This window comes from Melospiza melodia (genome assembly GCF_035770615.1).
Source record: "Melospiza melodia melodia isolate bMelMel2 chromosome 7 unlocalized genomic scaffold, bMelMel2.pri SUPER_7_unloc_1, whole genome shotgun sequence".
Taxonomy (NCBI): Eukaryota; Metazoa; Chordata; class Aves; order Passeriformes; family Passerellidae; genus Melospiza; species Melospiza melodia.
Window position 1 is genome coordinate 4406022 of NW_026948497.1, and position 23037 is coordinate 4429058.

A 23037-nucleotide genomic window follows, 5' to 3' on the forward strand; every position below is an offset into this window, starting at 1 on the left:
GTGACACCGGGGTGTTCCAGGCCCTTACGGAGGCTCCAGGTGAAGATCCTCAGGGCCGCGTGCAGCAACTTTGGGGGCACACAGCGCCGCCCGCCCCGGTGTGGCCCGGTCACGGTGGCCGTCACATCAACCAGAGTGGCCACCACGGACACCAGAGCCTTGAAGCCCCAAAACAGATAGCCTTCAAGAAATAATGAGTTAAAACATAGAATGTGAAGCATTTGAAGAAAGCATAGCATTAAGAAACACATAAAGCAATAAATCAGCTAAAGCATGAAACACAATGACAGGAAAGAGAGATAGGGATAGGAGAACTGATAGGCTAAGCATGTTCAGAGCCAACAATGTCAAACTGACCCTAAGAACCTTGCCAAGCCATAGGGACCAAGCCAAGCACACCGGGAATTGGCCAAATTAGGAAAGAAGTTCAAAAGTTTAAGGAAGAAGACTCATCAGGAGACCCCAGCCCATGATGAAGGCAACCGGAACGAGCACCAAGATGATCCTCAAAAGAGGTGTCCCCGCCCACACTCCGCCTACACCACGCCCCATATGAATATTCATGCAAAGATATGATTATGTATATGATCTGATGTAATCCTATATTCAAAAACTGTATAAAAGGCCTGCCTTTGTTACGGGAAACTCAGAAATCCATTTTGTGATTTCTCCGATGCGTCGCAATAAAATACCTCCTGCTTATTTGACCTAGGCTGAGTCTCTTAAGCAGTTATTCTCGCCTTTTGGGGCAAAATTCGGCATCAGCCTCCAGCAGCTGGGGAGGGGACAGGGGAGGTGTCAGGGACCTGGTGGCACATGTGGCCTCTTGTGTGGCCCCTGTGCCCTCCTGGGATCCCATTTGTCCCTTCCCTGGAGGGCTCTGCTGTCCTCTCTGTCCCTTTGTCACCCCCTCATCACCTCAGCCACCCCCTGCCACCCTCCCTGCTGTCCCTGCTGCCAGGCCCTGTCACCACACTCGTAGCCTCTGCCAGCCTCTGCTGTCCCTTCTGCCAGCCCTCATGTCCCCATCCCCCTGTGTCACCCCCATCCCCCCCTGCCCCCACACCATTTCACCTCTCCCCTTCCTGCCACTGCCTCCTGTCCCCTTTGCGACCCCCTGTCCCCTCCCACCACATTCCCCATCTCCCCCCATTCTCCACTGCCCCTCACCCCCAGTGTCCCCTTTGTCCCCCTCTCCCCTCGCCCCATCGCACCTCTTGGAGCTCCACGCTCACTGGGGACACACTGGGGATGCTCTGGAGACACTCTGGGGGTCGAAGGAGCCTCGGGATGTCCTCGATGGCTCTTTGGCACCGCTCGGCCACCCCACAGGCACTGGGGCAGGCAGGACCACAGGTGAAATAGACTTTGATGATGTCATCAACTGCCCCCAGCAGGTGATCCTTGACCAGGTGCATCTTGGCCTCCCACAGCTGCTCGGCCACCGCCACCTTGGCCACAAAGTCCTCAGGGACATCAGGGGATGCCTCATTTGTCCCCTCTAGGGTGGCATTGATGTTCTGAGCAGGCGCCACAGCTCCCGGGGGAACGCGGTGGCTTCGTCACACGCGGCCACCAAGTGCTCCAGCAGCCCCAGGGCCACCTCCACCCGCTGTCTCACCATGGTGGCCCTTGTTGCCTCGCTGGCAGCCACCCTGGCCTCTCTCCTCACCTGGGCTTCATGCCCGGCCACCACCTCGGCCCCCTCCTCCCTGCCCAGGGCCTGACCCAGCTCCACCATGTTTTCCTGAACTGTCCCATCATGGGCAGCCGTGTTCTGCAGCTCCCTGGCCCAGGTGGTGAACGCCTCAGCAGCCACCTCCCTCCAGGTGTTGCGGAGCTCAGAGGCCTTCCTGGCCAGCTCGGCCCAGCTGTCCACAAGTGCAGTCACCAACCCCTGCCACTTGCTGGCCACCATTGTCACACGGTTCCGGGAGATCCAGGGCGTGCTCATGCAGGCAGCCAGGGCTTGGCTCAGGGAGGTGACAGGGTCATCATCATTCATGGTGACAAACCTCCTGTTTCTTGCCTAGCAGTTTCTGGGATGCTGCATCAGGAATGCATTTACTTGAGTGTCAGTGGCACTGCAGAGATGCACCTGATGTAAGAATCCTCTGAAATAACACAGGCAAACCACACTGACTCTGGAAAATGGCCTGTAAAGCTGGTGTCCATATTTGCAGAAGCAAAATGGGCTATTTCTGATGGAGGTTCCTACTAACAAAGCCAACCAATGAAACTGGCTCTCAACGTGAGATCATTTGGATGTTGCAGTGGCTGTGGCAGCCCCAGGGTTTGGGGTTTTTGGCTGGCATAGCAAAATGAGCTCTGAGCAGCATCTGTGGCAGGGAGGAAAGTGCCCCTGGAGCTGGGGCTGAGGCCCGGGGTGGATGTGAGCCCGTGTGGGTGTGAAGGGAGCTGGCAGAGCGCTGAGTTTGCTTTCCCTGCAGGCTCGCGCTCTGATCCGGCAGAACGGGACCCCGCAGCTGCAGGAGGGAGCCCCGGCGCCTGTCGGCTCTGCTGCGGGACTGCCTCGAGTGCAGCCCGGAGCCGGACGAGGAGCGGCGCTGGGCTGCCCAGGAGCTGCTGCAGCTGAGGGCCAGGGGCTGCAGGGGAAGCAGCAGCGCCAGGGAGGGGTTTTCTTGTGGGGCCCCCTCCGACAGTCTCCAGTCTGGCTGCGTTCCACACACAGAGCAAGCAGAATCCTCGCCTGCTGTGGCTTGGCAGGCTCCTTTGGAGCTCATCTGGGCCTGGTGCCCCACAGCGAGCAGGGACATCTTGTGAGATGCAAAGCTGTGTTTCGTCTCAGGTACAAGCAGGCGATGTGTGTATCTGTGAATGTGAAATGTGTGCACCCGGACAATGGGAGAGCTGTGAATTCCATTAATAACATAGGAAAATAAAGCATGGAAAAAGGCCTTTGAACCTATCTTTTGTTTGCAAGTAACCCTAGTTGATTTAGGAGCATTGGAATTAGGATGTTAAAGATGTTGCTTTTTGATTGCATTTAATCCATAAAAAGCTCTGCAATAATAACCTTTTGAAGTAAAATTTTAGAATATTACTTGTATCCTTGAAACTATAGCTTTGGAATATATATAAAGGAAATATGCCTATCTCAAGCCTTATTGAAGCAGAGAAAAACAGCTTGAGAAAGGAACATGAGTATCACCTCAAGGGTTTATGGTCTTGACCAAAGGAAAGCTGGATGTCACTATGAGATTTATAGTCTCTGCAATTAAAGGGTGGACACACATCAGGGGAGCTGGAGCCCACCAGATGGGAGTTGTCTTTCTTCTTTCGGAAACTGGACCATCACCATCTGGGGATACTCCTTTGAGATACATCCGGAGAAATTAAAATCACAATAGTGTATAGAATTGTGATGTAATAATTTGGAATAAAAATTGCTGATGAGTAAAAGATTGGAAATAGAAACTGCTGGAAAAAACTGATGAGTACCCCTATAAATACCTGTAACCATCAATTATCGGTGTGCAGTTGAAGGGAAAATTTTCCGCACTGTATTGCTCATATTTTACCATATTAAATAATAAATTGATCGCTGCTTGAATATTGGCCTAGTCCAGCTTCTTATTCATAAAATCTTCAAGCAGGTCAGGGGGCCCAGAGCCCTGCCTGACCTGAGCTTGGATGTTTCCAGGGAGGAGGCACCTCCCACATCTCTGGGCACCTTCTGTCAGTGTTTCCCCACTCTCCTGGTTAAAAAATTCTTCCTTAGATCTAATCTGAGCCTGCTTCCCTCTCCTGAGTTTCAAACCATTTCCCTTTGTCCTGTTGCAACAGAGCCTGTGAGGAACTTGACTCTGGAAAGTAACAGTTCATTTCTTTCCTTTTTATCCTTTTGGCAGCACCCATTTTTATCATCAGCCAAGCCTCTCTCCAGCCTGACCCCTCTGATCACTGCAGCGGAGCAACTGAGGGAGCAGCGGAGGAGATGAAGCCCTTGAGGACAGCTTTCAGTTACAGAAGTAAGGACAACTAGTTAGTTATGGTAGTTAGCACTGGTAGTTCGTTATGGTAGTTAGCACTGTAGTTGGTTATGGTAGTTAGGACAGCCTGTTTGTTATGGCAGTTGTTTGAATAAAAACTCTCTTAACCCTCAACTGCCTTGCCGTGTCCCTTCCTCCTCCCGCTGTGCCTCAGCTGCCCGGAGCAATGTGAGGGGAGAGCGGGCCCAGCCTGGCCCAGAGCTGAGCCCCAGCAGAGCCCTGGCAGAGCCCAGAGCAGCCTCGGCCCCTGCAGAGTCAGCCTGGAAGGAGGCGCTTGGAGCCTTCTCGCCTGCACCCGGCTCTTGGTTACAAACTGGGTGTGCTGGAAAATGCCACCGGCTCTGCACGAGGGCAGAAGGGGCCCGGGGAAGGCCCAAGTGCTCCATGCAAGGGAAAAACCTGCCCTGGGATTGTTATAAATAACTGGGTAGTGTTGGCTTTTGCTATTATGTATTGACTTCTGCAATCTATTCTTAACCACACTGATTTTGATAGAGTGCAGTTTGTAATCACTTTTAACTGCTTTTGCTATAGTATAATTTGCCAGCTTTTTGTGGTCAATGCCCTGGCCCCTGTGTAGCTTATATCCTCAGAACATCATTTATGGATGATATTTTAGTTTGTGGACAGCATGAAAAACATAAATTATAGTTTTGGATATGTTGCAAAATATTAAAGTGGATGTCATGTGTTGTGCATTAGAATGTTAACTTTTGCAGAAGTAGCTGTAGTTGTGAAATAATAAGTAATGCTTTTATTTTTATTTTTATAAATAACTGACAATAACACTTCAGAGATGTTTGTGAAATAGATAATGTTCCTTCAAGTACTTGTAGAAGTAACTAAAACCGTCTGCATGGTCAGATAACATTTAAAGAAGGGATGTGATGAGGAGCCCTGCCACTGACCCTTCCACTGTCAATAACTGTCACCTGCTGAAACCACAGAACAGGGGCCCTTGTGAGGGAGTGACACACAACCCTCAAAACAGCAATCCACGATTCCTGCACGTGCTCTAAAAAGGCGAGTGGGGGGTCAAAACAACCTAAAGAATTCCTGGAGCATGTAAACGTGTTCAAAGAAATGTTTGAATATGTATAACCATTATGAATATGTATTTGAACAATACAATGGAAAAACCAGACAAGAAGAGTTGCTGTGGTTAACCAGTGTGCCTCTGGCCATCGCCGAGCACCCAGTGCTGTTACTGATTTGTCCCTTATTATTCCTTATTAAACTTAGAAAAATTCTAAAGAGTGAAGCTCATTTCTCACAAACCCAAGGTGCTCACCCCTTGTTCTTCCCCCAAAACCAGGATTTGTCAATCCTAAACTTTGTCTGGATGGAGGAGAAGGAGGCTGCAAGGAAAAGGAAGATGCACTGGTGTGGAGGCCCATGGGAGTCTCAATCTCCCACCCGTGGGGGACTGGTCCCCAATAAGAAGAATAGATTTCAAGGTTATGGTAAAAAGCTTGCTTCTCCCATACATCTTTGCAGGCACATGCTGATTTATGGAAAGTTATGTTGCCCCATTGGCCCATTGGCCTAATTACCCTAGTTAAACCCCTGTTACCTACCTCTGGTTAGTCTCTAGAATGTTCTCCCTCTCTGTCCCTCCATTGGCTCTAATTTACTGCATTCCTCTGCCCCTGATTCCCCATTACCTGACCTGACCCGACCCTTAACCCCTCCTTTGCCCCATTTTCCCCCATATCCATTGGACCCTGACCCTCAGCTCCACCCTCACTACCCCATATAAAAACCCCCTGTGCCCTCAGCTTGCACCCTGTCTTTGTCCCTGGGCCCTGCTCAGCTCTGTGCCCTGCTCCTGTACCAATAAACCCAGTTTGCTGCAGATCATACCCAGACCCATCCTGCCGACTTTGTCAGCTTTATAAAGCAGCCGTGAGCTTCGGGCTCCGGAGTGCCGGACGCTCCAAGGGCCTCGGCAGCGCCAGGACGCTCCAGGCTGGGACAGCCAGGCAGGGCAGGAGGAATCACTGCCCCTTTCCCCTCTCTGCTGCTCCATCTCCCAGCCCAGCATCGCTGCAGGACAGCCTCACTGCCAACGCCATCCTGCCAAGGATGGACTGGGGGGATCTCCTTCCCCTTCCCTCTGGCATGGAGGCAAATCCCATCTGCTTCTTGTCCGCCCTCGTTCTTCTTCTCATTCTGTCCTTCATCCATCCATGTTCCTCTCCCATCTCCTTCTCCCTTGTTCCTTCTTGTTCCTTCCTCTCCTCCTGCCTTTTCCTTTTCCTTTCTCCCTGTCTCTCCCTCTCCTTGTCCTTCGTCCCCCAGGCACTGAGCTGCGGACAGAGACCAGGGAGAACAAATCCCTGCCACAGAACCTCATGGAAGAGGCCATTTGGAACGGCTCCATGGTACAGGAATCCAACGGGGAGGAAAAGCCCTAGAGATCCCACACGAGGAGGGGCTGCAAACGTAACCTGGGGAGCTGTGAGGAGGTAAAACCCTTCCTGTGCGGGGAAGGATGTGGGGAATGTGAGAAGAGCTTCAGGCGGAGCTCAGCCTATTCCTGGTGCCTCCAAAACCGGCGGTGCTGGATGCAGAGATCCCTGGGGAAGCAGAGATCCCCCTGCAGCCCCCGGAGCAGCCACGCTGGAGCACGGCGATGCCTGAGAGGAGGCTGTGACCCCGCGGCCAGAGGGCCCCGCTGGAGCAGCCTGTCCTGGCAGGACCGACCCCGGGGCACAGTGACCCACGCTGCAGCACTTGGAGGGGGCTGTGCCCCGTGGGATGGACTCAGCTTGGAGAAGTTCCTGGAGAAGTTCCGGTGGGAGAGAGCCCAGGGTGCAGCAGGGGAACGACTCCTGTCCCTGAGCAGAGGGAGAAGCCCCGGGGGCATGAACTGAGCCCGGCCCCATTCCCTGTCTGCGGCACTGCCGGGGTAGGAGGTGGAGCTGGAAGGAGGGAGGCGTGGGGGAAAGCTGCATTTAAGGCTCTTCACTTACTTCTCATTATCCTGCTCTGAGATTTTGAGGTTTTCTGTCAGAAATCTCTCCCCTCCCCGACTTATACACAGGGGTTTGGGGCGGTTTTCCCTTTTTGGGGGAAATCAAAGCGATGCACTGATGCTCCTAATTAGGACAGGAGAAGTGAGGCTCCAGGGCTTCCCGCTGAGCCGGAGCCACCGGAGCCGCAGTGCCGGGAAAGCCGTGGCGGGAGGTGCGGAGAAGTTTGTTTGTGTTTTCAGCTCAATCCCCCTCGGGCCCGGGCCCGTTCCAGGGCTGCTCCTCAGCTCCGGCTCTGCCCTCACGCAGCCCGGGGCGCCCTGAGAGCGCGGGGCGGGGCTGTGCCGTGTGCAGAGCCCGCCCCTGGCTGGGATTGGGCGATGGTGCCGTCAGTCGTGGTTGTGGCGCGCTGATTGGTGGGAGCGGGGCGGAGCCGGGCCCCGGTGGCGGGCTGAGGGCGGCCGTGGCTGGGCAGCGGCGCCATTGTCGGAGCGTGTGCGGGCCCGTGAGCGGCGGCAGCGGCCGGAGCGCGGTGAGGCGGCGGCGGAGCTCGGAGGCGGCCGCAGCGCAGGTGGGAGCCGCGCTGGGTTGTGCGGGGTCTCGGGGCTGGCTGCGGGCCTCGGGGGCGGCAGGGGGCTCGGGCGGGTTCGTTATGCCGTGTCCAGCCCGTGTTGCCGCTGGCGTGAGGGCGCTGCGGGAGCGGCTGCCCGCGGTCTCCTTGCGGCCGCTGCCTCGGCAGGAGCCGCAGCCGGAGCTGCGCTGGCTCGGCGCGGTTGCTGTGGCTGGGACAGAGGGGGCTGCCCCGTGCCCGGGGCTGTGCGGGGAAATTGCCGTGGCCGGGGGTTTCTGTGCCCAGAGGAGACAGAGGAGTCCTGTAAAAGTGACTTTATTGCTGAGCAGAGGGAGAGGCCGTGGGGCATTTGCCGTGCGCTCTCTGCCATTGTTGTGGTTCGCAGCCTCCTCTGTATCCTCATTTTGCTGGCCTCATCTCCCTCTCCCTTTGCCCACTGGCTGAGGTGCTTGGAAGGTTCAGATCTCCCCATCTGCCAACTGCTTGTCCTCGTTAATGTGCATCCTCACTTTTGTATAACAGCCCACATTCATGGCTCTGTTAAGTCTTTGTTCTTCTGAAAGTTTAGGAATTCAGTGGCACTTTGTGGAGCTTTCTGTGTCAATTTCTAACATTTTCTAAAACTGATGGTTTCTCCCATTACTTCCATATCTACAAGTCCCTGGCCCTATCTCCAGGCAGACTCACTCATTGACACTGTTTTTTCTTCCTGGGTCCTCTTTGGATTTGGCATTATTCTCAGTGCTCTCATTCCCTGTCCTTCTGTTGCCGTTTCTGGATCAGGAGGCCTGGCTGCCACCTGCATCCCCTCGCTCTGCTGCTGAATGAGCTGCTCTCTCAAGGTGTGGAGCATGGTAAAAAGGTGTGAGTTGCTGTAGCTCATCAGAGGACAAATAGCATTCGTTTAACCCTTGGTCTGCCAGGGAACCACAGAACCGTGTGCCATTCCCATGCTTTTCACGTTTGCACTGGTTCATAAGCTGGTTTTTTTTTTTCCGTTGTTTGTTTTTTATTTTTTTTTCCTCCCCTTTTCCTTTGTCATCTGTTTGCCAGCAGCAGTTTGAGTCATTTAATTTTCCACAACCTCTTCCTTTTTCTGCTGACAGATAATCTGATCCCATCCCATGGTTAAGTGTTGTGTTCCTCATTTCAGTGGATTGCTCAGCAGGAGGGTCAGGAGCTGGAGCTGTCTGGTTGGTTATTATTGCCAGGACAGCTTGTAATCTAATCCATTGAAATGAGAAATGGGTTCTGTGGCTCCTGATATTAATTGGTTCGAGTTCCCAGGGGCTGGTCCATGGTGTTGTAGGATTTGTTCTGCTGGCCGTTCATCTTTTCCCCATTTTTGGCCACTCTCTCCAGCCAGGGCTGCATCAATTGACTGCTTTTCTCTAATTAAATCATTAAATCCTTGGATTCCCAACTGATTTCCCTGAATATTTGGTAGCAAAAAACACCCAGTGCTCTAATATACCCTACGTAACACAGACAGTGACAGCACATGTTGGTGTGGGCAGAGGGATGATTCCCCCCATTTATTTATAGTGAAGTTTTCCCAACATTCTCCTTTTGCTGTTTCCCTTTGCAGCTTCACCCGTTTGTGTTGCAGGGTCAGATATCCTCCCCCTGGGCTCTGCCTTGAGCTGTGCAAATTCCATCAGTGCCAGCAGGCAGAGCTTGGGGTGAGGGGCAGAGGGAATCAGCCCAATTCCTGCCCCGGGCAAGAGACCCAGGTACATTGTCCACACTTTGCCCAGCAATGTTCATTTGCATTTCTAAAGCTCCTCTCCAGCCTGACTAGAACCAAAGGATCTTTCCCAGGCAGTAATCTAATGACTCCCCTGTTCCTTTCCCACCCACCTTCCCTTGCCTTTTTTTTTGATGCCTTTTTTTTTTTCTTGTTTTTAAACAGTATTCTGTTGACTGTTTATGAGTTAAAGCGTGACCTTTAAATCTCTTCTAGTTTTGTTGCTGGTCGTTATCTCTGTAGGTATCTTTTGGACTGTTCCCAATCTGTTGAGGTGTTGAACTCATCTCTGTTGAGTGGTGTAATACCCCTTAAGTAAAACCTTTAAAATCCCTTTCCCAAAGGCAAAGAAAACCAAGCCTGAGCAGAGAAATAAGATCTAAAAGAACCAAACTTGGTACATTTTGCAGCAGTGCAATGGCAGGCAGCCCAGAGTGTGGGTGTCAGTGAGCCCCAGAGCTCAGTGGCTGGAGATGGCAGAGGAGGGTGGCCAGGATTGCAGAGGATTCCAGGCGAGGATCTGTGGGCAGGCGCAGGGGCTTGGCCCGCTGTGGAGCCCTGGCTGCTGCTGTGTTGCCTTCAGGGCAGGCTCAGGGGCGGCCTCCCATCCTGCTGCTGCAGGCGGGAAGTGCAAATCTCCGGGGCTTCAGAGCCCTTGAGGCCAGGCTGAGGGGTCCCCCCGTGTTGAGCTGTGCTGGCGGCTGTTTCTCAGGGACACTTGGCATGGGCCCCTTGGCCACCAGTGGTGCTGCTTTGCACTCCTTAGGCAGGAGCCGATGTCCTGGCTGGGTGTTGGCAGCAGCAAAGTGCCAGGGCAGGCTCAGTGCTAGCCCAGCTTCCTGTGAGAGAATATCCCTTGATATCTGCTCCAGTGGTTGCTGAAGCAGTGAGAATTGCTTTTGCCCCCCTGTTAGGTGCCATGGTGTCAGCAGAAGATATTGAAGCCTTCCTGCTCAGGGCATTTCAGTGCCAGGCTCTCACAAGCACCCACAGCTGCGTGGGTTGAGCTGAGCATGGGGTGGTGACCTGTGCTGTGTCTGATTCCCCTTCCTTCCCTCCCCTGGAACAGGGTGTTGCTTTTAGATGCCACTTGTCCTGGTTGCTTCAGAGTACTTTGGAGAGGCTCCATATCTAATTTTCCCTCTTTCCCTGGGGCTGCCAGAACTTCAGGGTTCACTTCAACATAGGCCTGGCCAGACATTTGACACAGAGGTACAATAGAACTGGCCTCTGCATCACCTTTTATAATATTAATTTGTGTTCCAAGTTTAGTGATCAAATCTCTTCCCAGTGAATCATGATAACAATTAGGACCAAGTAAAAATTCATGCATTTCAAATCCCTCCCCCAGATGTAGCAATACTGGCTGAATAAAACCACGCATCTTTCCCACTTATCTCCTCACTAATCAAACATATCTTTAGCATTTTCCTCCCCCATATGTGGAAGATTCAGAGTGGATTGAGAGGCCCCTGTGTCCATCAGGAAATGCCTCCTCTCAATGCAGACCCACCCTGAATGTTCTCAAGGGCTGCAGTGTGGAGGGTCCCTGGTGTGATGGGAGCTGTGACAGCCCTGCCAATCCATGTCCATCAAGGGGTGAACTTGCTGGTCCTGAGGGTGCTGCTGTCTGTGCTTGCAGTGTCCTTGTGCCCTGCAGCTGGAGCCCTGGTTCCTTGCCAGGGGCTGTTTGGGTGGGCTCTGCCCTGCCGAGGAGGGCAATGCCTCTGCCAGGTGCTTGTGGCCGAGCTGTGCCCTGGGTGCTGGGGCCCCCTTGGGCCCTGGTGTTGATCCCTCAGGGGCTGTAGGAGCTGTGCCCTGGCCTTTGCCTTCAGCTTGGCCTTTTGCTGCTCCCTTCTTGCATTCACCTGCTGTGCCTTTGTGCCCAAGTGCCGCAGGGCCTTCTTGTGCCCCTCCTGCAGCCCCCTCAGTGCCTGTGGGTGCTTGTCTTGCTTTACAAGAGAGGTGTCTGCTCAGGAAGGCAGAAAAAGCCTCTCTCTGAATGCAGAATACAACACCCTCTGTCTTAATTTCTACACTAGTGAAATCAAGAGGCTCTCAGACAAAGATATGGGAGTAGGAATACCAGTTCTTTACTAGTGTGTATAATAAAGCAAACAAACACCAACAGCTGCGGTACTGACAGCAAACAGAGCCCGGACCCAGTCCTGGCCTTTGGGCTGTGGCGCTTTCCCCTTGGGTGCAGTTCCGTGCACGGCCGGCAGGTGCGCTGGTGGCTCCTGCGGGGCGGGGCAGCGCATCCCTCCCATGGGAACCGCTCTGAACGGAAATAGAGCAATCCCTTCATCTAACTCTTTCACTTTTTTACCTTCTCTAGCCTTTGTCCCATGTTTTGAGAAAGAATTTGGAGAGGGCTGCCTTTTAACTGAGCTCCTAGTGTTTCGATAAGGTGCTTCCTGTGGAGAGAGAGAATTTCCCTGATCTGCTGGAGCTGTGGTTACCAAGGGGCCGTAACTCAGAGCAGGACGGGGTCAGGGGAGGATATCCCGCCGAGGCTCTGTGGGAGTGTGGGCAGGGTCTGCTTCCGGAATTGGCAGAGGGGGATCTTCCCGTGGAGCCCGAGGCGGAGCGTGGGTAGCCCCCACACGGCTGATGTTGGCTGATCCGGCAGCTGCCGGCAGAGCAAAGGCAGGTGGGAGAGCCCGGCAGCAGCGGCGGTGCCCAGCGCATGTGGCACGGGCAGGGCAGCCGGGGATGGGATGGCTGGGACCCCCCCTGGGTGCGGTGGGCACGGTGACCTTGGAGCAGGCGGCAGGACAGAGCAACCCCCATCTTCCCCAGCATGGCCGGCAGAGCGGCCGCGGGCCAGGCAGTGGGAGCAGGGCACACAAATTGAGCGACAGCGCCGGGGCAGGTGGAGCTGCCCTGGGCAGTGAGGCCGCACCTGGGATGGAAACCGGGGCAGGCGGAGCTGAGGCGGGCAGCGAGCCGGGACCCGGGACAGGCGCCTGGGCCGCGAACGGAGGGGGCAAGACCTGCAGAGGATCCCACTCTCTTTATGAATTTTCCCCTTGTTCCTCTGCCTTTCATTTCCCTTTGTCTTTTCTTGTTTTGTCTCGGGCATTTCTGATACTTGAAAGATTTTTATTCTCCAAAAATCTCCTGTTAAACATATGGCATATTCTCTTTCTTCTAGATTAAATGGGTTTTTTTAACAAATAAACCCAGAACCTAACAAATCTAAACTTCTGCATGGATACTTTGAAATGGTCAACCAGCTAACTTGCAAACTCCTAATGTTTTTTTTCTCATCATGTTTTTATTTATCCTTTGGGAAATTAAGCATCTTTCAGTTACTTGCTTTGCTACTCGAAAAATCCCAGTGCACCCATAGTTCCTTAAAAAATGACCACACAAATCTTGATTACCCCAGTGTGTTTTCTGATGCATGTCTTCTATTTTTTTCCTAGTAAGCACAGTTTATTAAGTAATTGTCTTCCATCAAGAAGTCTCTATTTCCCTGATTTATCTTGTTCACTTCCTGTCTTGTTTAAATCTTTTTTCTTGGCTTCCCTAAACTTTGGAATTTCCATTTTTTCCTCATTTGGAGTTAACATTAACATAACTCTTTCAGCTCCATTTTCTGCTGCATCCTTAGCTTTGTGCTCTGCCCCCAGTTTGCCCAGTTTGCCTCTCCTTTGGGCCGGGCTGGGTTCCCCCCGCCCGCAGCGGCTGGGAGCAGCCGAGAGCCCCGCGCTGCCCATCCCGACCTGTCCCGGCTCCATCCCCGCTCCTGCCGCGGGCTGCGAGGGCTGCGGAACGGGGCACCGAGGGTGTGGCTGCTGCTGGGGGAGGAGGAGGAGGGAGGGAAGGGCAGGGAAGGGCCGGGAGGAGGAGGCAGGGTTAGAGAGGAGGAGCAGGGGGAGGAGAGATGGAAGAGGAAAAGGAGATGGAGACGAGACAGAGGAAGAGGAGTAGGGTGAACGGATAAGGAGGAGCGGGAGGAAGAGGACGAGGAGGGACAAAGGCAGATGGAGGCTGAGCTGAGGGAACCAGGCTGTCGATCCCTGCCTGAATTCGCAGCCCCCACCTGTGGGATCATTGCCCCCCCATTGCGTCGGTGAGCGGGGAGAGGGAGCTCGGCCCGGATATCCCTGGGTGTCCCTGGGCTGGGTTTTTTGGGGATGTTTGGAGAATGAAGCAGTCCAAGGCTGAGCGGAAAAGGCCCCTTGGGGGGACATCGGGGGGTGGCGGTGGCAGCTGCCGGCAGAGGCAGCCTAGAGGAGCAGAGCCCTGTGTCCCCCAGGAGCCCAAAGGGGGGAGCCCAGAGAGGGGGGAGCGCTGCCATTGGCGGGAGCCTCAAGAGCCTGGAGAGGGGCAGGGGGGGACTCCTTGGAGCCGCTGCAGCCCAGAGCAGAGAATGAGGGGAGAAGGGAGCCTGGGAGACCAAAAAGCCCCGGCATCCCAAAATGGAGAGAGCGAAGCGGGGGGAGCTTTTGGCATTGCTGGGACTGCCAGCAGCCTGGGCAGGGCGGGCATGGAGGAGAAGGGGGACCCCCAAACCAAGCGTGACCCCCAGCAGCTGGGGCAGGAGGGAACTCTCGAACACCAGAGGGGAGAGACCAGGGACGGGGAACTCCTGGGAGGCTTTTTCAGGGCTGGATCTTTGTGTTTGGGAGGTTTTTGTGGAGCCCTGATGGCCGGTGACTTGTAGAGATGGACTCGGGCAGAGGGACCTTCAAACTCAATATGTGTTTTTGGGAAGATGAAACAGGAATACCTTATAAATATGATTGTCTGGCAGAAGATTTTCGGAATATAGGAAGAATAAGGAAGATTGAAATGAAAGCAAGCTCTGAGATACCTCAGTTAGGGAACAACTGGAAAACAATGGTGTGGCCCAACTGAAGGTAATCCCCTTTTAATGAAACAATTCCCTCTGCTTGCAGACAGATCCAAGGGTCAGAGCAGACCCTACTGGCTCAGCAGAAGGGGTCCAAAGAGGAGTTTTTAGGGTTTAAAATGTAACACAGTATGGTGATGTAATGATTTTTGCAGGCTGAATGTAAATGCTGTAGGATTTGCATCTGGTACTAGATTGGTTGGTGAGAAATAGAATATTCAACACAGAAGATGGATTGTATTGTAATGAGAACCTTACTCTCTTACGCTTTTGCTCTCTTATTCTGTTACCCTCTCATCCTCTCTACCCCTCTCTTCTCTCGAGCCTGCTCCGAGCTGTGCCTGGCAGCTCCAAGCAGGGCCCTGCACCCAGGCCCTTTGCAATAAACCGCAAGTTCCACGACCTGGCTGCAGAGATCTCTCGTCTCCGTCTGTCCCGACCGTCCTACCCCCCGACACTCCTACAAACGCGCTCATCCCTTGTTTTCCCCAAACCAGGATTTCCCATTGCCAAAGCCTGGGAGGCTGCGAGGAAGAGGAAGATGCCCCGGGACACTGAGGCAGGTGAGGAGGAAGTCAGTGCCCCTTTCCCCTCTGTGCTGCTCCATCTCCCAGCCCAGCACGGCCCCGGCTGCAGCTCAGCCCTGGGGGATCTCCTTGCCCTTGCCTGTGGCACGGAGGCAAATCCCATCCTGTCCTTGTCCTTCCTCCCCCAGAGCAGGAGCTGAGCATGGAGAGCAGGGAGGACAAATGCCCACTGCAGAACCTGGTGGAAGAGGCCGTTTTGAGCGGCTCCACAGCGCAGGAAGCCAATGGGGAGGAAAAGCCCCAGAGATGCCGCACGAGGAGGGGCTGCAAACGCAGCTGGCGGGGATCTGAGGGGGAAAGAGCCAGCCTGGGCCGGGAAGGCGGCCGGAGACGGAGCCAGGGCTCGGAGCTGGTGCTCCATGAGCAGCTCCATGATGGGGAGAAGCCCCACACGTGCGTGGAGTGTGGGAAGAGCTTCAGGTGGAACTCCGACCTGATCAGGCACCAGCGGATCCACACTGGAGAGAAGCCCTATGAGTGTGGGGAGTGTGGGAAGAGCTTCAGCCAGAGCTCCAGCCTGATCATGCACCAGAGGACCCACACTGGAGAAAGGCCGTACAGGTGTTCCGTGTGTGGGATGCACTTCAGCCGGAGGTTCAGCCTGATCCAGCACCAGAGGATCCACACTGGGGAGAGGTCCTATGATTGTTCCAGGTGTGGGAAGTGGTTTAAGACCAGCTCCCATCTCCTCCGGCACTATGAAATTCACAGAGAGGAGAAGCCCTTCCAATGCCCCGACTGCGGGAAGGGATTCAAGCAGAACTCCGATCTCACCAACCACCGGCGCGTCCACACAGGGGAGAGGCCCTACGAGTGTGATAAATGCAGGAAGAGGTTTCAGAACAGCTCCTATCTCCTCCAGCACTATCGGATTCACACAGAGGAGAGGCCCTTCCGCTGCCCCGACTGCGGGAAGGGATTCAAGCAGAATTCCACCCTCATCACCCACCGGCGCATCCACACTGGGGAGAGGCCCTACGAGTGTCCCCAGTGTGGGAAGAGCTTCTCCAGCAGCTCTAACTTCACCAAACACCAACGGAGGCACCAGTAAGGGAAGCTCTGTGAGTGCCCCGAGTGCGGGCAGAGCTTCGTGCGCTGCTCCAGCTCCACCCCCCACTGGAGGAGGCACTTTGGGCACAGCCCTGGTCACTCACATTCCCTGTGATCCATGTTGGGAACACACCTGGCTGCTTCTACTTTTGTTTTGGCGTTAATTTTCCTCTGCTTCACCTTCATCCTTAGAAGCTCGCAAAACTGGGTGAAATGAAGGAAATTGATCAAATAGATAGATCTGAAGTTCCATAATTTCTCAGTTTTTTTAGAGGGAATTTAGGATTTGGGGACACATTCTGTGTGGAGTGGTGCTGTTGCTAAGAGGGAGGAATTTGATCTCACCCTTCTTGTGTTGCTAAGAACTCCTCCCCTGACCCAAACCCCAACTCCACCCTTGGGATGCCCTATAAAAACTACGTGGCCCTGCCTTTGCCTTGTCTTTGTTTGGTAAGAAATGGATTCCCAAAGGATCAGCCCTTTTCCCACTGGATTGCAAAGGATCAGCCTCATTCTCCACTGGATTCCTAGAGGATCAAGCTTTTCCCACTGGATTCCCAAAGGATCAGCTCTTTTTCTACTGGGTTCCCAGGGGATCAGCCCTTTTCCCACTGGATTCCAAGAGGATCGACCTTTTTCACTGGATTCCCGGAGAATTCTGACTCTGTCACTGTTGTTTTTTTGTTTGTACTACTGCATTTGTATTTTTAATTTTTCCTGATAAAGATCTGTTATTTCTATTCCCATATCTTTTCCTGAGAGCCCCTAATTTCAATTTATTATTATTATTATTATTATTATTATTATTATTATTGTTGTTGTTGTTGTTGTTGTTGTTTTTGTTGTTGTTGTTGTTATTATTATTAATAATATTATTATCATCATCATGTTGTTATTACTTTTATTATTAATCAAAGGGAGGGGGTATATAGTTTCCATTCCAGTGGAGGCTCCTGAAATGGGGAGACACCCCCAAGGATGGGCCACGTCAAATAGTTCCTCAAATAGGTAAATGAGTTTATGGTTATGCATGAGGGTCTATGAATATGCAACAGGCTGATGTAATCAAGCCAGAATAATGAAGGGGTTTCCCTGAAAATTACTGGGGGGTCTTGGTGGCCATAACAACCTTTGCTTGAAGGTCCTTTCTCCCCTTATATCAGCCTGTTGCATGTTCATAGACTTTTTATGTATCCATAGACTACTTTACATATTCCAGGAACAAAATTGGCTTCATCCTGTTTGGGGGTCCCATTCCCCTCCCAGCCTAATTTTGGTGTCCCATTCCCCTCCCAGCTCAATTTTGGAGTCCCACCCCCCTCTTTTCCCCTCTCTCCCTCCTCTTTCTGATTGTTCCCCAAGTCCCCTCCCCCGTGTTTGGTTTTGGGGGCTCCAGGCCCCTCCTGCTCCGTTTTGGGGTCCCAACACCGTTTTCGATTAATCAGGATTAATCAGCCCATCCCCAGGGTCACCTTCCCCCCCTCCGAAATTCTGCTCCTGGCAACTGATGAGTCATCAGCGAGACACACTTTGATTGGCTGGAAATTACACCGCGTGGTCTCTGATTATTTACCGCAGTGAGAGGCCTTGGTCTGTGCCTGGCAAGTGATGAGTCAGAGTCGGGCCGGGGGCTGATTGGCTGAAAATCGCTGGGTGGGGCCAGTGCTCTGAGTTTGCGCCCAGCAAGTGGAACGTCATCAGTGCCGCGCGTTCTGATTGGTCGGGATCTGTTTATGGGTCGGAACTGGAGGAACTGAGGTTTCTTGGGGTTTATTTGGGTTTATTTAGGGTTTGTTTGGGGTTTATTTGGGGTCATTTATGGACTATTTGGGGTTTATCTTTGGTTTTACTTGATTTATTTCTGTTTATTTGGGGTTATTTGGAAGTATTTGGGTTTATTTGGAAGTATTTGGGTTTGTTTGAGTTTATTTGGGCTTTTTTGGAATTATTTGGGGTTCTTGGGAGTTATGTTGTTGTATATGGGAGTTTTTTAGGTTTACTTGAGATCATTTGGGTGGTTTTGGGTTTAATTTGTTTCTTTTTGTTTGTTGTTATGGGATTATTTGGGATTTGTTTGTGGTTATTTGGGTCCTTTTCAGGTATTTGGGGTTTTTTCGGGGTTCTTTAGGGTTGTTTTCGAGTGTTTGGGGTTTATTTAGGTTGTTTGGGGTTTATTTAGGGTCATGTGGTGTCAAAAGCTCCACGAATGATTCTCCTGCAAAAATCGGGAATCGCCCCCTCCCCCCCGCCCCCGGGACCCCCTCAGGGACCCCCGGGAGCCGCCCCGGGCTCGGGCGGGTCCTGCGGGAGGCGCTGGAGAGAGCGGGGGAGGCGCTGGGAGAGGACGGGGGGCTCCGGGAGCTGCTGAGGAGGCGCAGGGACAGGTGAGGGGTCCTGGAGGGGTCGTGAGGGGAATTTGGGGAGGGGTCTTGAGGAGGTTTGGGGGGGATTTGGGGAGGGTCTGGGGGGAACTTGAGGGGGTTTTAGCAGGGTCTGGGGGTGCTGGGGGGCCTTTGGGGGGGAATTTGGGGAGGGGTCTTCGGGGGGTATCAAGATCCGTCCTCATGGACGGGTTTCGTGATGGTTCGTGGATTTGATCTCAGGGTGCAAAAAGAACCGACATGGTACAAGGGGGTTTGCAATGATAATCGAAACAAATGCACCTTTATTGAATGAGCACAGCAAAATGGGATAGAGGGATTAAGGGAGAGAAAAAGATGGGGGAAGAGAGAGACAAAAGAGAGAAAGAGAGAAAGAGGGGGATAGAGCTCCAAACGTAGAGACCAAGTCCTTTGGTCCAGTCCAGTCAAGGATCTGCCTGTTATGTCGGGGAGATCTTGAAGTCTGTCGTTAACTCAGAGGTTTTTATTATGATAACTGTATTGGAAATTGCGAGGCTGGGAAACACATAAATAAGGAATAGATGTAACAGGTAGAGCATGCTCTCAGCAGTAAATGAGAGCCATTGTCTTCTTGGTCCAGCGGTCACAACCTGCAGGCAAACATCTCATCTTGGTCAGCTTGCCTCCCCCACACACCTGCCCCGGGCTGGGGGTTTCAGTCCCAGTCCTTGGAAGGAGTAGAGGGGCCTTTTCACATGGGGGTTCCATGTCTCAGTCCTTGATGGAGAGGCTCCTTACATCTCAGTCTGTCTGTCACGGTGGTTGTGAAACAGGTGAGGGTCTTCTGTGGGGGGACCACCTGAAACTCAGGAGAAGTCCAGCCAGGCCGAGAGGTGGGACAGCTTCCAAGGCTGTTGTTGCACAAAGGGCCTGGTGCCCCGTTCTTCTTCTCCTTGGGCTCAGTGTAGCACACAGCAAACAACACCTGTGAAAACAATGGCTTAGCAACGCTCTCAGGTCTCGGCGCCTTTGGTGTGTGTAACTTTCTCCTACAAAGCCAGAGGTTTTCAGACAGGGGGGTCTTCTATTCAGTGGTCCGCAAATGATGATCGTGAGGCAGATGAGGGAAAATTCGGACAGACTCTCGCAAGGACCAATTTCAAATCTTTATCGTTTCTGTTGGCTGTAGTCCATTTGCTCGCCTGCGCTGGAGGTTGTACTTGTGAAAAACGCGAATCACTTGGTTTGAGAATTTTAAAAGTTTAGTAATAGTAAAATTGTTATAAAAATAGTAATATAATTAGAGTTATAAAAATTTGAATAACTGAGATTTAGGACAATACAAGGCAATAAGAACAAAGAGTTACCGAAGCTCTGGGTACCTTTTTCTGGGCAAAATAAGCCCAAACAAGGACACACATGTAAAGAAATTAACCTTTAAAAGCAATAGCCTATTGCATATTTATACATCTCATGCATGATGCATAAATTCTATTCAAACAAAGGATTCTGTCTGGTCAGTGTCAACTTCTTCCTTTGAATGCTAATGGAGTCTTCAGGGCTGAGCAAGGTGGGAAAAACTTAGTTTCTTCTGATAATGGAGCAATAAATTGTTTTCCTGAAAGATTTATCTGTCCTGTGGTTGCTTTCTGGTGTGAATACCTCGTTCCTTTCTTTACAAAATATCCTAGTATTGAAGATTGCAATGCAAGATGTTTTCAATTACCATCTGTATGGCAGATTATCTTTTGTCAAGTGGGCAGTTTGCCTTATCTCTCTCTTTGAGAGACCACATTCACACCTCCCTCTGGAGGGGACATCTGCTGATAACAGACGATTGAATGTCACTGCATGACTGATAAGAACTCTAAATCCCATTGTGAGATGCTCCACCCAGAGGGAGGAGCCAAGCATTGCTACCCAGGTATAATCCAGAAGTTTTTGAGACACTAGCATGGGATTTGAGACACTTTCTCCATGGGATTCCCCAGAGGAACAGCAGCTGTCTCTTCTTCCATGGGATCTTCAGAGGAAAAACACATGCTTCTCTACAGGACACCCTTGCTCCAACAGAACCACACCTGACTCTCCAGGAGCACTGCAGCCACATTTCCAATTGGACTGCTACCAACACCAGGGTGTCAGGTTGGGTTCTGACTCTGTCGGTGTTGTTCTAGTGTACTGCATTGTTTCTTTTATTCTTTTTTTTTCTTTTCCCTAGTAAAGAACTGTTATTTCTTGCTCCCATATTTTTGCCTGAGAGCCTCTTAATTTAAAATTTATAGCAATCAGGAGGGGTGGGGAGGGTTTACATTCTCCATTTCAGGGGAGGCTCCTGCCTTCCTTAGCAGACTCCTGTCTTTCCAAACCAAGACCCTTGCTATCCATCAGAAGGCAGAGGCTGTTGTCCCTTCCTGGAATGATTTTTGCTCGGAAGTGATTATCTGCAGCACAAAATCACCATCCACTGTTGACTTTCACAGGACAATGCCATTCTTACAGAGATACTGTCATGTTGCCTTGTGTGCTTCTGGCTGTTTTTCTTGCTCTCTGGATGAAAACATCAGCCCAGCATCTGATGGCCAATGCTGCAGGTGCTGCCCGTCTGCCTGTGGCCAGCAGCTCATGTCCAAACACAAGCGGGTGCCTTCTGGGCAAGGGGATGAACTGGCACGAGCAGCCAGTTTCCCTGGTGAACCTGGCAGGAGCCTGGGCAAGTTAAGAAGGTTGGGATGACCCTGGCATGAGAGAGCGTGTGCTGTGTCTCTGAAGATGCTGCCAGTACTGTGAAGGAAGAGCCAAGACAAGCGCTGGAAGCAGACACATCCTGCCAATTTCTGCTCTTCCATGGACACGGAACACACTTGTTCCCCCAGCTTCAGAAGACTCGATGCAGCAACAAAAACATTCCTGCAGGAACCACCAAAGGCCAAGGGGCGTTTGGCCACTTTCACTTCCACTCCGCACGCTCGGGCAAATTGCGCAGACCAAGCAGCCTTTCCCCTCTACCCCATTGGCCTGAAGACACTCTGCACCAAGAAAAAGCTCCTGGACACCCGGCTATCCAACACAGCAATTTAATGTTTCTCGAGTGGGTGAAGGGAAAGGAAGTGCTGGCACAGGAGAGGTGTTCCCCGCAGGCTCAGGCGGCCCCAGCAGACGCAGCCTCCCGGCTCAGTTCTGCACAGCGCCGCGGCAGGACACTCAGCCACGGGCACACAGGAAAGGCCGCGACTTCCAGAGGCGGCGGAGTTGGTCTTGCATCCTCTGGAGCCGGGAGGAGGGAACGCTCTGTACAGCTAAAAGGATGTGCAGAGCTTGAAGCGCCAGGCATGAGATGGCAGGGCTGGTGTCATCCGTCATGTCCTGAAGGGCTGCAGAGAGAGAAACAGAGGCACAGTCAGAGGCTGGATCTGCGGGGAGCTGGGCAGAGCCTCCAGCCTCGTCCGTGCCACGCAGCTCCTGGCACGGCCTGGAGGAAGCAGGAGCCAAGAAGGACGAGCTGGCAGCTGCTGGCCAGGAATGCCCCGCAGGCCCCTGCAAGGTGTCTGCGCTGTGGCCCCGCTGTCCTTGGGGCGCGCAGGGAGCGGAGCCATCGGCGGGCGGGCCAGGGAACGCAGCTGCCAGCGGCAGCCCCCGCCGAGAGCCCGCGGGCCTCACTCACCGCTGCAGAGGATGCGGAACTGCGGCTGCTGCCCTGTCAGGTAGCGCCCGGCCATCCCTGGGGAACACAGAGCGTGTCCTGCCTTCAGAGGCACAGCTGCCGCCCACGGGCGCTGCCAGCCCTGAGGCCACACGCCCTGCTGGCCCGGCAGGGCTCAGCCCGGGCCCCTGGCGCACGCTGCCGCCCCAGGGCACGGCTGCCAGAGGGCGGCAGCAGCAATGCCCAGGCCAGCGGGGGCTGCCCATGCCCGCGCCCGGATCCTGCTGCCGGCACAGCAGGCGGGGCCGGGGCCGAGCTGCGGCAATGGGGCGGGCCGGGGAGGGAGCCGGGCTTGGCGCTCACCCATGAACCTGACGGCCGCCTCTCGCAGGGGCTCATGTGCGCTATGCAGGTAGGGCAGGGGCAGGCACAGGTATTTGGCCACTCGGCTCCTGTCCTCTGCCAGCTGCAGAGAGCGGCAGGGCACGGAGGGAAAGGGCCCTGCCCCTGGGCCGGGCGCTCCCTACGGCCGGCGCTGCTCCCCCTGCCCACAGAGCCCCGAGGCCCGGCCAGCAGCCGCATGCGCCGGGCTCGGCACGGGGCACAGGGCCCGGCGAGCCGCGGTGCCGTCCCGCAGCAGAGCCCGGCTGGCTCGGGGCTCCATCGGCACCGGCCGTGGGGCCACAGGAGCCTGGAGCAGAGCCCGCACGGCCCAGGGAAGGGAGCGGCGTGTGGGGCGCAGGCCGATGCCCCTGCGTGCGGCACTGGGCAGGGGCCACAGCTGCCAGCCCCACAGACTGGGCGCCGTGGGCAGGCGGCTGCTCCGGGGATTGGGCTGGGCATTCCAGGCTGTCCTTACCAAGCACACTTACACTGGGCTGTGCTGCCAGCACAGGATATCAAATTTCACGGTGGCACAGGCGCTCCGTCTCTTTCTCTGTGTCCTGGGGGGGAGGTGTGGCTGCCCGATGCCTCTCGGGGCTCTTCCACCCTTCCATCCTCGGGCCAGGCCTACCTCACCCAGCCCCAAACCAGCCAGGAGCTGGGCAGGGAGGCCCGACCTGCTTCCCTCGCTGGAAGAGAGCTTCCCCCGGGAGTGCTCTGCTTTTTAACCCCTGAGTTCTCAGAGGTGTATCCAATGTCTCCAGTGGCCAAACCAGGTGCCAATACTCAAATCTGAACACCTATTGGCCTGACCACTTCATATCCCAGAAAACTAACTTCCTCTCAAACCACGACATCTAT

At 53.6% G+C, this 23037-nt stretch overlaps 1 pseudogene; it reads left to right on the top strand.

Moving 5' to 3' along the window:
* The window catches only part of LOC134432728 (zinc finger protein 850-like), a 154440-nt pseudogene extending 137863 nt beyond the window's left edge, over positions 1 to 16577 (top strand).
* The last annotated feature ends 6460 nt before the right edge of the window (positions 16578 to 23037 follow it).